Genomic DNA, 13,699 nt, shown 5'->3' on the forward strand with positions numbered 1-13,699 from the left:
CCATAGAGGTAATGCCTCCATATTTTCAGAGCGAAAACCACCGCTGCCAACTCCAAATCATGAGTCGGGTAGTTCTTTTCATGCTCTTTCAGTTGTCAAGACGCATATGCTATCACCTTTTCTCTTTGGGTTAAAACACAACCCAATCCAACCCCAGACGCATCACTATAAACAACGAAGTCTTCAACTCCATCGGGTAGAGAAAGTATCGGTGCCTCGATAGTTTCTTCTTTAGCTTCTCGAATGCTTCTTTATGCTTCTCACTCCAAGCATAAGTAGCTCCTTTGTGGGTCAAATCTGTTAATGGAGTAGCAATCGAAGAAAAACCTTGGATAAACCTTCGGTAATATCCGGCTAATCCTAAAAAGCTTCGGATCTCCGTGGGACTTTTCGTTTGTTCCCACTTCATCACAGCTTCGATCTTCGCTGGATCAACCATTATCCCTTCTTGGTTGACCACGTGACCCAAGAATTGGACTTCTCAAATCCAAAAATCACATTTGGAGAACTTAGCATACAGCTTCTCCTTCTTCAAGACTTCTAACACTTCTCGCAAGTGTTTGCCATGCTCTTCTTGGCTCTTGGAATAAATCAGAATGTCGTCTATGAACACTATCACATATTTATCCAGGAACGGATTACAAACCCTGTTCATCAAATCCATGAATGATGCTGGAGCGTTGGTTAGTCCAAACGACATAACCAAGAACTCATAGTGTCCATATCGTGTTCTGAATGCAGTCTTCTCTATATCCTGCTCTCTTACTTTCAGCTGATGATATCCTGACCTTAGGTCGATCTTTGAAAAATAAATTGAACCTTGTAATTGATCAAACAGGTCATCAATCCTAGCCAACGGATATCTATTCTTTATTGTTGCCTTGTTCAGCTCTCGGTAATCAATGCACATTCTCATACTTCCATCTTTCTTCTTTACGAATAACACCGGAGGTCCCTAGGGCGATGAACTAGGTCTAATGAAACCTTTGTCCAATAACTCCTGAAGTTGCATCATCAGCTCTTTCATCTCCGTCGGTGCTAATCGATAAGGTGCTTTTGATATTGGCGTCGTCACTGGCAAAAAGTCTATTCGAAACTCCACTTGTCTATCAGGCGGTAATCCGGGAAGATCTTTGGGAAATACTTCCGGATAATCACACACAACGGGAATATTCTGCATCACCTTCTTTTCCTTCTTAGCATCGATCACGAATGCTAAATACGATGTACACCCCTTGGTCAAACACTTTCTGGCTTTCATCAATGAAATGATACCAGAATTTACTCTGCGTTTATCTCCATACACCATAAACGACTCTTTCCCAGGTGGGTTTACTTTGACTATCTTTTTCTTGCACAATATCTCGGCGTCATTGGCGCTAAGCCAATCCATTCCCAAAACGATGTCGATACCGTTACGTTCTATAGGCAATAATTCCTCGTGGAACTTATTCCCATTCAATTCAATTAAGATGTTTTTCATACGATGACTAATAGGTACAAACTTGCCACTAGCAACTTCGACTAATAAAGCATTATCTAGTCTATCAACAGGCAAAGCTACTTTTCTACCAAATTCATGCGATATAAAGGAGTAGTTGGCTCCAGAATCAAATAAAATTTGGGCAGGCAATTTGTTTACGAGAAAGGTACCTAAAGCGACCTCAGCTTCATCTTTAGCAGCTTCCAGTATCATCTGGAATGCTTTCGCCTTTGGCTTTATCGGAATGTTGGGTCTAGCTGCCTCCTTCTTCTTCGGGTAGTCCCTCGACATGTGTCCCCCCTCACCACAACCATAGCAAACTTTCTTAGAGAGGGTGCATTCATTGGCATAGTGCCCTGGCTTTCCACATTTGTAGCATGTGGCCGCTACCTCGCATTTTCCATGATGCTTCTTCTTACATTTGTCGCACCATTTCGCTTAGCCTCCACTTCCCCTAGAACCAGACTTCGAGAATTTGTTTCTCTTGTTGGACCCTGAAGTTCCATCGAACTTCCTCTTTTCACCAACTTCTATCCTTTCCAGACCCTTTTCCTTCTGCTGGGCCTCCACATTCTTAGCTGCATGAACAACCGTTTTCAGAGTGGTTGCCATCTTGACTGTCAGACCAAAGTCGGCAGGCAGTCCATTAGCAAACCTCTCAATCTTGGAGAGTTTTGTTGGCACTAGGTATGGAAATAACTTCATCTTCTCAATGAATGCAGTAGCATAGTCATCTATGCTCATCCTCCCCTTCTTCAAGTTTTGGAACTCATTGTTCAGATCAATCAGATCTATCTCTGAACAATAATGCACCCTTAACTGTTCCAAGAATTCCTCCCATGACATTTTTAGGGCTTCTCCTCGTGGCATAGTATCTGCCAACAACTTCCACCAACTCAAGACTCCAGTCTTCAGTTGTCTAACTGCGAAAACAGTCTTCTGTTTGTTGCTACAGTCGCAACTTTCAAATACCATCTCCATTTCGGAGATCCAATCCATTATCTCAACAGGATTTGGGCTTCCAGAAATACTTGGCGGCTTGGCGCCTAAGAAGTTCTTGTACATTCGCCCATCCTTGTTGTTCCTCCTTTCCGGATCGTTCCTTCGTTCTCCTTGAGTCCCAACTTGACTCATAATGCGACTATTGTTCCCTTCCTCCGATTGCTCAGGAATCAATTCAGGTTCCTCAATAGGTATGATAGGTTCGTCCCTATTATCATGCAACATTTGTCGCATCTCATCCCTTTGTTCGGCTAACATAGTTCGAATCATGGCTTGGACCCCAGCCATCGTTATTGGTTCTGGTGGTGCTGCTACAACAAGTGTTTGCTCAATCACTGGCGGTTGATTCCTGTTTTCATCCGTGTTTCCAACCACTCCTTGTTCTCATCATTTTTTATCTACACACCGAATAAGGTGAAATTAGATCATCATCCATGATAGATAATTAAATCATCCTTATCACACCGAAACGTTTACATGTTAGTTCTAATACTGTAGACGTACGCTTAGAATCCCACACACATAAGGTTTCCAGATACGGTCGGCAACAGACCATAGATCCGAACACATAATATCATATATGGCAACATATAACATTTAGCATATAAAAGCATTTTAGGCAGCTTCCTAAAATATACTAGTGCTCGTGTCTATAATATATCAGACACACATCTCACAATATCCACTTAGCATTCTAAGTTTAAGTCTAGAAATCCTACAAATTCCTAGTTCGCTTAAACTAATGCTCTGATACCAACTGTCACATCCCCAAAATCATGGCCAGAAAAGACCGATTTTCATTTATGCTTTTAAAATAATTTCAGAGTAAATCCTTTTAATTTGAAAGAGTTGCGGAATTTGTTCCCAAAAACAAAACGTGATAAATAATATTTACCAAAGCATTTCATAAAAGAAATGTATTTTCATTATATAATCAAAACTCGGGATGTCATGTTCCGATACAGACCATAAAGCATAAACGATAACATTACAAGTCATTCAACAAATATATACATATACAGACTTGTAAACAAAACAACTCGATGATTCATCCATCTTATGCCCTTGCGCCACTTCCTGTAATACAAATAAAACTGAGTGGGTCAGGCTTGGGAGCATGGTGAGCATATAGGGTTTTCAACCCACAATAAATAAATTATATTTAATTTCACCAACCAACAATAACCCGATTACCCATTCCCGTTATCCTCACTTTACGTCCCTAAAACAACATCTATCTCAAGGGACCTAATCTAGGATTTTCATCGGGACGGACATTACTGCTAAGTGGTTTCCTCCACAATAGATATCCTAAAGGCAACCATGAGGGGGATAGAGTACACCGGTGAACACATCGTTCACAACACCTACAGGTTATGAATCTGCTAGCGTTCCACTGGACTGTCTAGAAACAGTCTGTGGTCGTTATCCATACTCCACTGAATAACTAGATCAACAACAACAACATCGAGGCGTCTCATCTGTTTATTAGACACCAACTATCTACCCATGTTCTACCCAACATATTAGTAGATAAAAATGTTGGATTAGTGTCTAAGTCCATAACTATTTTGGTATGTACTTGACCCGATGGTGCATGGTCCTTTTGGGTTGCCTTCACCAAAGCAACTTGATAGGATGAATTATGGAGAGAAAGGATTAAATATGATTTATTAATATATTATGAGAATAATATATTAAAGGAGAAATCATATTGTTTAATTAATATTAGTCAATAATTAATTGGTAATTAGTTTTGTGACTAAAAGAGATTAATTAAACTTAAGGGACTGGAATTGTAATTATAAGATAATTGCAATTTGGGCCATGGATTGTCTTAAATTAAGGAGTGAACGAATTCTATGGGGAAACCCATAAGGAAATCGTCCAAGGCCCTAATTAAAGGAGTCCATGGGTTGCTTAGGGCTTAAGCATCCAAATTAGGGTTTCCTTGTTAGATAACCCTAATTTCCTAACTATATATAAGAACCTTATGACTCAAAAACGTGGAGAAGCTTTATTCTAGGGTTAGAACACATTTTGGGCAGCCTCCATCCTCTCTCCTCTTCATCCTCTTGCTTATGGTGTTTGTGAACCATTAGAGGAGTGACAATTGTGACTCTAAGCTTTCTAAAGTCAATACAAGGAGATTTGGGATTGTTATTGCTACATAACAATCAAGGTAATATCTTAAACCCATTCTTATGTTAATATGATTAATTGTATGCTAGAATTAGGGTTTATAGTCTTGGATAACTTGCATGTACAATAGAGAAACCTAGATCCAAGCATTAGGATTTGTATGAGCACATAGGATGTCTTATGACCAAAACCCATCAGTGCTATCAGAGCCTAGATTGGTTTCTATTGTATTGATGCCTTGTATGTTGAAAAAATTCGATTTTTGTGGTTCTGCATGATGGACTCAGCGAGTACCACTGTGGACTCGGCGAGTTGCCCCCTACTCGGCGAGTCCATGGGGGTACTCGGCGAGTTCGAGCGTCAGATGGAGCTATTTTCGGGATTTCTTGTTGTTTATCTTTGAGATACTTGCCTTTATCATATTAGATCAATATAAATCCGATTTTATGATATATTTGACTATATTCTTGATCTAATTGCAGATATTTATCAATTAATAAAATATTTGTTTCCTTATGTGATAATTGATTAATTATTTTGATTAAATTGGTAAATTGTTTTGTAAGAAATCATTAAATAAATCAAATATGGATAATTATGTGATTAAATGTTAATTTAGATTATTTTTTATTTGATCCTTGTGCTTTGAAAAGTTTCATATTTTCCCCTTTAGGTTTTATAGTTTAAATTTGAACCCAAAAAGTTTTGTTGTTTTGAAATTTAAATAGTTGAAACCCTAATGTTTTGAAAAATGTTTCAAAACTTGCCTTCAAGTTTTGGAATTTAAATTTTGATTAATAGTTTAATTTTGATGTATATTTAAATTCTAAACCCTAATGTTTTGAAATGTTTCAAAACTTGCCCTCAAGTTTTGGAATTTAAAAGTTGATTAAAAGTTTAATTTAGGAATGTTAAATTCTAAAACCCTAGTAATGTTTTGAATAGTTCAAATCACTCCCTTATGGTTTTATTAATTAATTAAGGTGTATAATTAAAATAGGTTTAATAAATCCATAAAATTTTAGGTTAACAATTTAATTGAATTAAAAGTATAATTGTTAAATTAAACCACCTAGTATTTTAAAAGTGTAAAATACACCCTATACTATATATATATATAACATTAAAAGTCTAACATTACATATATGTATGAGTAAAAGTCAGTCTTACCTTTAGTAGGCCTCATTCACGAAGCTGATCTATAAGGGGTGTTTAAGAAAATTGCCTATAAAATGGCGATTAAATGGGTATCCACTCTTACCCACCGCACTCTTGACTAGTGGAGGGTCGTTAGCCGAACAGGTAGGATAGGACAAAACCTTCCATTATAAGTATAATGAAGTATAAAAGTAACTAAATGTTTTACAAATTCCCAATCTTAGTTACTTAGGCAAAAGTGAATTGATGCAATTCCATGAAATTACACTTTGTGCCCTTGCGAAGACGTTAGTGGAGCGTGTGTGGTTAACCGGCACACTAAATGGTTCTAAGCAAAGGTAGCAAAGGATGACTCAATGTTTGTCATAGTTCGGTGGAGCGTGTGTGGTTTACTGGCACATCGAATAGGTGACTGTAACATGTGGGGGCACCATGTAGTTTGCATGGTTATTCACACCCACTTTGTGATCCTCGGCATCCCAGTCACAAACAAGAGGGGCATATCGAGATTTAAACATGCCATTGAAATGTTCAATGAATCTCATAGGATCTAGGAGTTTTCATAGATTTAAAACTTAAAGTTCTTTTTCGTTTTTCATGGTGGAAATTAGTGAATCATCATTCACTTACCTTCAAATGTTCTACAATTTGGGTTACGGCATCCCTCTCCCGAGTTGTGGAATATTGTGTTGGGTCCTAGCCTTAGTATCTCATTTGGGTGATTTACTAAGGACTCAATCAATCAACTAACTTGAATTCGTTTTCTCCCGTTTTGTAGATGTCAAAGTTCGACAACTATGGTCTTCCCAAATCCCATGGAACAAACCTTCCACATGAAGATAATATTCCACGATTCGATCGAGGAACAAGAAATCATGATTCACTTCCTCCACCTCCTCCAATTATTCTCCCTAACCCACAAGTTCAAAGGCTTGAAAAGTTCAAGATCACTCAAGCCCTTTTTGGCAAGTAAACATAAAGAAGGAAAGTCAGTGTGTGCACACGTCCTAGGGATGAAGTCACACATTGATAGGTTAAGAATGATGGGATCTGTTGTCTGTGAGGAGATGGTTGTTGATTGGGTTCTTCAGTCACTTCCTAACTCATATAGTGAGTTCGTAAGAGAGTACTATATGATTAACCGCGACGTGACCCTTATAGATCTCACCTATATGCTTATTGCTGCTGAATCAGCAATGGTTTGGCGCAATAGAAAAGCAAAGTTGATTGGTGAATCTGCCTTCATGGATATGGACAATGGCAAAGAAAGACATGGTATGATCAAAAGGTTTGATCATAAGAGAAAGGCAATGTCTGAAGTAGTTCCATGTCATGTTCCAAAAGAGTCAATTTGCTTTTATTGCCAAGAGAAAGGGCATTGGAGACGAAGCTGCCCCATTTACCTAAGAGATTTAAGAGATGGGAGAGTCGAAACGTATGACTCTAATATAGGTAAAATCCATTAACTAACTCTTTTAAGCTTCTATTCTAGATTCTTAATACATAATGTGATAAGATTACAATTGATGTTTTGTAAGATCGAAGATACGAAAGGAAGCTTAAAGGAAGAAGTGAGCAGAATCTAACCGTGAAGGAATGGATTTCGATCGCATTTCTCGAAGATTAGATTCTTGAGCTACTACTTAGAGTTCGAATTAAATTGCTAAGAAAGATGTATTAGCATAGTTTTTCAATGAATTGCATTGTAAGGACAAAATTTTTCCGCAATAAAATAAATTTTGATTTTATATTATTTATTTATCCTTGCAATGGCGTATATGAAAAAAATTGATGTTTGAATGTTTCTATTATTAGCAATAATGGAATTGGTTCTTATTTATGTTATTTATGGAAAGTCGAGAATTTACCAAATAGGGAGAGTTTCTCATCGCCCAAGTTTCAATTGGATAGAAATTTGGAATCACGCAACTTGGTTGCATGATGAATGAGAAATTTCATATTTGGAAATTAGACTAATTCGTTGACAAAGTGTCAAGTGAAGGACTAGGAGATCGAGCACACAAAGTTGCGTGTTGATCAATTCCACCATAAGAGTAACAATGATATTCTTCATGATTCAATAAAGGTTTAGTAAATATGATTATACTTACAAGATTAAGTGTAGTTATGAATTGATTGAAAAAGTTTAAATCAATAGCAAAACGAATAAGAAGAATCAAGTAGGCAGAAAGATAAAAGTTTCTCCATTCTAAGAAGTAAGAGTAGCTTTTATGCTTTATGATAGGTCTTAATGATTAAGAACCATATCTCAATTGATCCTCTAAGTGAGTCTTAGTACAATTGTATGTCTAAGAAGAGGAATCAAGAATTGAAGAAATGGTTAAATCAAGAAGTCAATCATACTTCGTTCCAAAACAAGTCTTAGAGTTAAGATTGTGACATTGAGTAGAAAAGTATTAAGAAGGTTTATAACATTCATCAAATGTAGAAAGTTGTGATGTCTTGGATAAGACAAAGACCAACTATGACCAATTTATGAAGAGTTTTGATAAAAGCTACACCAACTCTTGAATAGAAATGTTTTGACAAGAGAATCTTATATGTCAAGGAGTCAGTGGGAGTCTTAATGGTCTTGAAAGGTCTCAAGAACAAATCAAATAAACCTTATCGATCATCACTAGCACACGAGTTGAGGTTTACAACCTATCGTGTTGACAGTATTTTGTTTCTGTGCCAATCCGATCGAGTTAATTATGCATGTGAGTCCTATGACTTCTCATTTGAATGCATAAAAGGCAAGGACCTTGATCAATAAAAAGTACATTGATAAGAAAAGGTGAGCTGCTTAACTACTTGGAAGACATGGTGGGCAGCTGTGCTACCACAATCCAAGAAATCGAGATTAAGAAAGTTTGATCCATATGAGTTTGAATTTGTCGTAAACTTTGTTTTAACAAATTCACATGGATAGGAACAAATACACCGTTTAAGTCTAAATGTCATAAGATTCCCTCCTTCATGAAAATGATTATGAGGAAATGCTTTCACTAAGAAAAATTTTAAGAAGATAGTGATTGTAAAATTGCATTCTCGAATTCGATTATGGTTACGGTATCCCTTTCCATGATTTGAATTGTGAGGTTTGGCAATTAGTCTTAAGTGTTTAGACACACATATGAACTATCTAAGGCAAAGGTGTATAAGTTCGAGAAGCCTTGATAAAAGACTATCAAAGCATTAAGTATTAGAAACATGGACTTAAGAAATTCAATAGGTATTGTTTTTCTGAAAGTTAAGATGTTTATGAATACATGTCGGAGCTAGTGGGAGCATAAGTGTTATGTTTTATAGTAATCATCATGATAGTGGGAGCATAAAAGTTATGATTGTATGATTATTATAGAAAGTATTGCAAGTTGGCAATATTAATTATAGAAAACAAGAGTTATACCTTGCAAAGTCGTAAGGGTTGTAAAGTTGTTTTGCTATAATTAAGGGAGAGAATATTATGCTTCATTTCAAATCTAAAGGATTAGGTTGAGAAATGTTAATAATTTTAGTCAAAGGTACATAGTGTGTTCTTAAAATTTCGATTATGATTACGGCATTCCTCTTCACAATTCGAATTTTGAGAACATAGCAAATAAAACATTATGCGTCGTGTCCCATACGCTTCGGGTATAGGATCGATTGCAAATGCTTTAATGTTTGACCATTCTAAAATTTTCCAAATGTCTAGCGCATTTAGAGGGAAAAGGGACTAGAAGGTGAGATTATGCTCTACAACTCTCGTTTAGACTCCATTAGCTAATTTTGACTTGATTTTTAATATATTATAAGTATATTACTTATATATTATTTTTAGTAGGCCGGGATAGGAAAACTTTGTTCGAAATTCATAACTCCTTCATCTGAACTCCGTTTTCGTCTGTCTTTTTATCGTTGGACTACTACCAATGAGATCTTCAATTCTCATTTAGAAATTTTTGGCTAAATATCACTCGATCTCTATTTCGAGTATTCGGGCTGCATACCGCTAAGTCGAAACTTCAAAAAATCATAACTTCCTCATACGAAGTCAGATTTGGGCATTCTTTTCATGCACGCTCTCGGTTTAAGGAACTCTACAACATTCGCTTAGATCACTAAGGCTAAATATTGCACTAACGTAAATTTCACTTTTTACGTCATTCAGCGTTGTCGGTTCTGTCGCGAAACTTCGACAGGTCATAACTTCTTCATTATAACTCGGATTTCGGCATTCTTTATATATTCGGAAACCTCGTTTCAACTACTACAACATTATCCATAGATATCGGCTTTATCTAACATTTCATTTTGATGCTTATTTTTATTCTTAATTAAATTAAGACACACAATTAAGCACATAACACATAATACTCAAATAATACACTTCTATTATTTCAAAACGGGTTACAAAGGTTAATCTAGACTACTATACCAACATTAATGACAAGCCCAGAAACACAGGCGTTTCAAAATTTTCCGTTTACTTATCTTGGTGTTCATGTGGTTTGTAATATGTCACACATTGCTAATTGGAAGGTATTATAGTAAGTTTCAAAAGAAACTTTCTTCTTGCTAGGCTGGTTTGCTCTCTATTAGTGGAATATGTTGGGTTTTGAGCAATCTAACACTTCCTAAGTGTGCATGCAACCCTAATAAACCTTGGATCTATGTTTGTCTAAATACATGCAAAATAATAATTTTCCAAGGTTTATAACCTATCTAACATGGCATGGGGAACATTTCAACATAAAAAGTTAGAAGAGATTACATACCTTTTTGATGAGTTTGGTTCTTGAGGAGTTTGAGGGCCAAGCACCAATAGTGTGAATGCCTCAAATGGAATCACAAAACACCACAAACTCTTGGAAAACTTTGAGAGAGTATACACACTTTGTATTTTCGGCCACACACAAGCACACACACACTAGTTCACTAGTTGCCATTTCATGCACCATAAGCATGCTTATATAGTGTACATGGTTAGGGTGAAACCCTAATAACCCATGACCTTTCCTTTTCCAAGGATCCATGGGTTAAAAGCTCCATGGATCATCCATGGACTTCCATCCAAGCCTAGCCCATCAACAAATGAGTGTTAGCCCACACCATATAAAACCAATAGCCCATAATCTAATTAGTCTTCCTTTTAATCTCTAAATTAATTCATAATTAATTTAAGACTTAGACTAATTAAATAACATAACCTCATATTAATATATTATAACTTATAATATATTAATAAACATATGTGTATAACTCTCATAAAATTATCCATAAATAGTTTGGATGAGATGCAACCCAAATGAACCATGTCGGTCGGGTCAAGTATATACCAAATAAGTTATGGACTTAGACACCTTATCCAACAGAATATTGGCTTTGATTAAAGCGTTTCTTGGGAGTTTACCTAATTATTATGTCTTTATATAGACTGCTTGTTGCAGTGGAAAAAATGTTGCAGTCTTTTCGTAACAATATGTTTATAGGAGGTGATTTGGAAGATAGAAAGATGACATGGGTAGCTTGGACAAAGTGCTTAGCTGGAAAAAATCGTGGTGTTTTGGGTATTGGGAGTATTTTTGCTTTGAATAGATCTCTATTATTTAAGTGTATTTTATTTGAATCCTAATGAGTTGTGGCTCAAAGTGGTCAAAAATATTCATGTTGTTGATGTGAGTATTGGCAAGCCGTCGTATAACAATGTTTTATCCTCTTGGATTGGGGTTTTAAATGCTATTAAAGTTCTTTCTGTCCAAGGTATTGACCTTCTTTCTCTTTGAAAATATAAACTTGGTAACGGGCAGGTTGTTTCTTTTTGGGGTGATGTATGGTATGGTGATCTTGCTCTTAGAGATCAATTTCCTAGAGTCTACTCCTTAGGTTTGGATAAGGATTGTTTGGTTTCTGATTGGATTCGGTTGGTGGATTGGTTCTCAGCTTTCAGAAGGCCTCCTAGAGGAGCCGAGGAGTTATTTCAGTATGATTTGTTGAAATTTGGCCTTGCTAGTGATATATTGTGGAAGGATCAAAATTGTTGGGAAAGGTCTATATATTAATCCTTCTCATGGTTTTACTGTTTCTTTTGCTCATGTTTACATTGATTCTTTTATTCTGGAGTCTGTCCCTCAATTGACCACATGGAATTGCTTAATCCCTTCTAAATTTAACATTCTTTTTTGGAGGTTGAACTTGAATAAGGTGCCGACTAGACTTAACATGGATAGATGCGATATTGATGTTGGTTCTATGTTGTGTCCAATTTACAATGCAGATGTAAAAATGGTTAATCATCTTTTTTTTCTCTTGCAGGATGACAATGAATTTATGGAGTCTTGTTGCTAGATGGTGGGATTTGGGTTTACTAGTGTTTTCATCTATTTCAGATTGGTTATCTTGGCTTAACTTGGTATGTCTCTCCAGTTGAAGAAATGTTTATATGTGGTGGTTCTTACCCCTTTTTGGGTGATTTGGTCTTTTTAGAATAATTTGTTTTTCGCGAAGACTAAACCTGTCAAGGCGGTGCTTTGGGATTTCATTCAATCTCAATTTTTTATGGATTTCCTCTATATGCTCTAAATTTAGAGTTAAGTGGGCTTTTTGGGTACATAATCTAACTTATGTAATTACTTGTTTTTTTTTTTCTAGTTTTCTCTAGTACTTAATATTATGGGTGAAAACCCACGATCCAACTCATAACCCGAAACTGACCCAACCCGAAAATAAATGAGTTTGGGTTGAGATTTTTGACCCGCCAACCCACCAACGCTAACCCACCAACCCATTTATTTCATGGGTTGGGTTGGGTTACCTGTTTGGGTTCGCGGGTCAACCCGCCAACCCGTATATATATGTTACATTTACAAAAATAGATATATTTAATTATTAATGAAATCTAATTTCCTTCTGTATTCGTAATATTATGTATCATTATATTCCCTCTGTATTCGTATGTGGCTAGTTTGTGTTTGCGGTGTCGTAATAAAAAAAGAAAACACACATGTCATCATTTTTAGATACTCATGAGTCACGAATGAAGAACACATCCACCATACCACCACTAGTCGACAGCCGCTCCTCACGTCCTCACCCTTCACCCACTCATCGGCGATTCTCCGATCGCCTAATATCCATCACCTACATGTCGTCGACTCATTGGCTACTCAGCTCACAAACCACCAACCAACCAACGGGAGAAAAGTCGAAAAACACATAAATCGACCACTCTCACTCGCTTGCTTATTTTTCTATTTTATTTGGATGTTAATGAGTTTTATGACTTTATGTTGAAAACCGTTTTCTTGATTTTAATGACTTTAATCACTTTATGACTTTATGTTGAAAAGAGATCATTTCTTTTTAAAATATGTTGCTTATTTATTAAACGAGTTATGCAAGTTAGGTTCGACACATTAACGTGTGAACCCGCGAACCCATATATTTAAACGGGTTATATGGGTTGGGTTGGGTTGAGGTTTTCAACCCGTCAACCCGTGACCCGCCAACCCATATATTATGTGGGTTGGTTGAATTTATGTTTTTTGACCCACCAACCCGCCAACCCGTGACCTGTCAACCCAAAACCAACCAAATTGCGGAGCCTACTTAATATAATGTTGCCTTTCAAAAAAAAAAAAAAGTAGGACAACTCGTCTTAGTCTAAAAGAGGCGTTTTCCATTCTTTTCAAAGATATGGTTTATAAAATATGACGTAAGTAATATGATTCGTCTTAATCTAAAACATGTGATTTCTTTTTTTCTTTTTTTAAATGTGATGGTTTATGACATTAATATTTTGTTTTTTTTTACCAAAAATCATAGTTTTTTATTTTATTTATTTTTATTTTATCAATTTGGATTATCTAAAGAGTAAATAGGTTAATGCACCAATCTATAAAAAAAATAAAAATTACTTTATTTTTGTTA

This window comes from Lactuca sativa, chromosome 8, assembly GCF_002870075.4.
Source record: "Lactuca sativa cultivar Salinas chromosome 8, Lsat_Salinas_v11, whole genome shotgun sequence".
In the NCBI taxonomy this organism is placed as follows: Eukaryota; Viridiplantae; Streptophyta; class Magnoliopsida; order Asterales; family Asteraceae; genus Lactuca; species Lactuca sativa.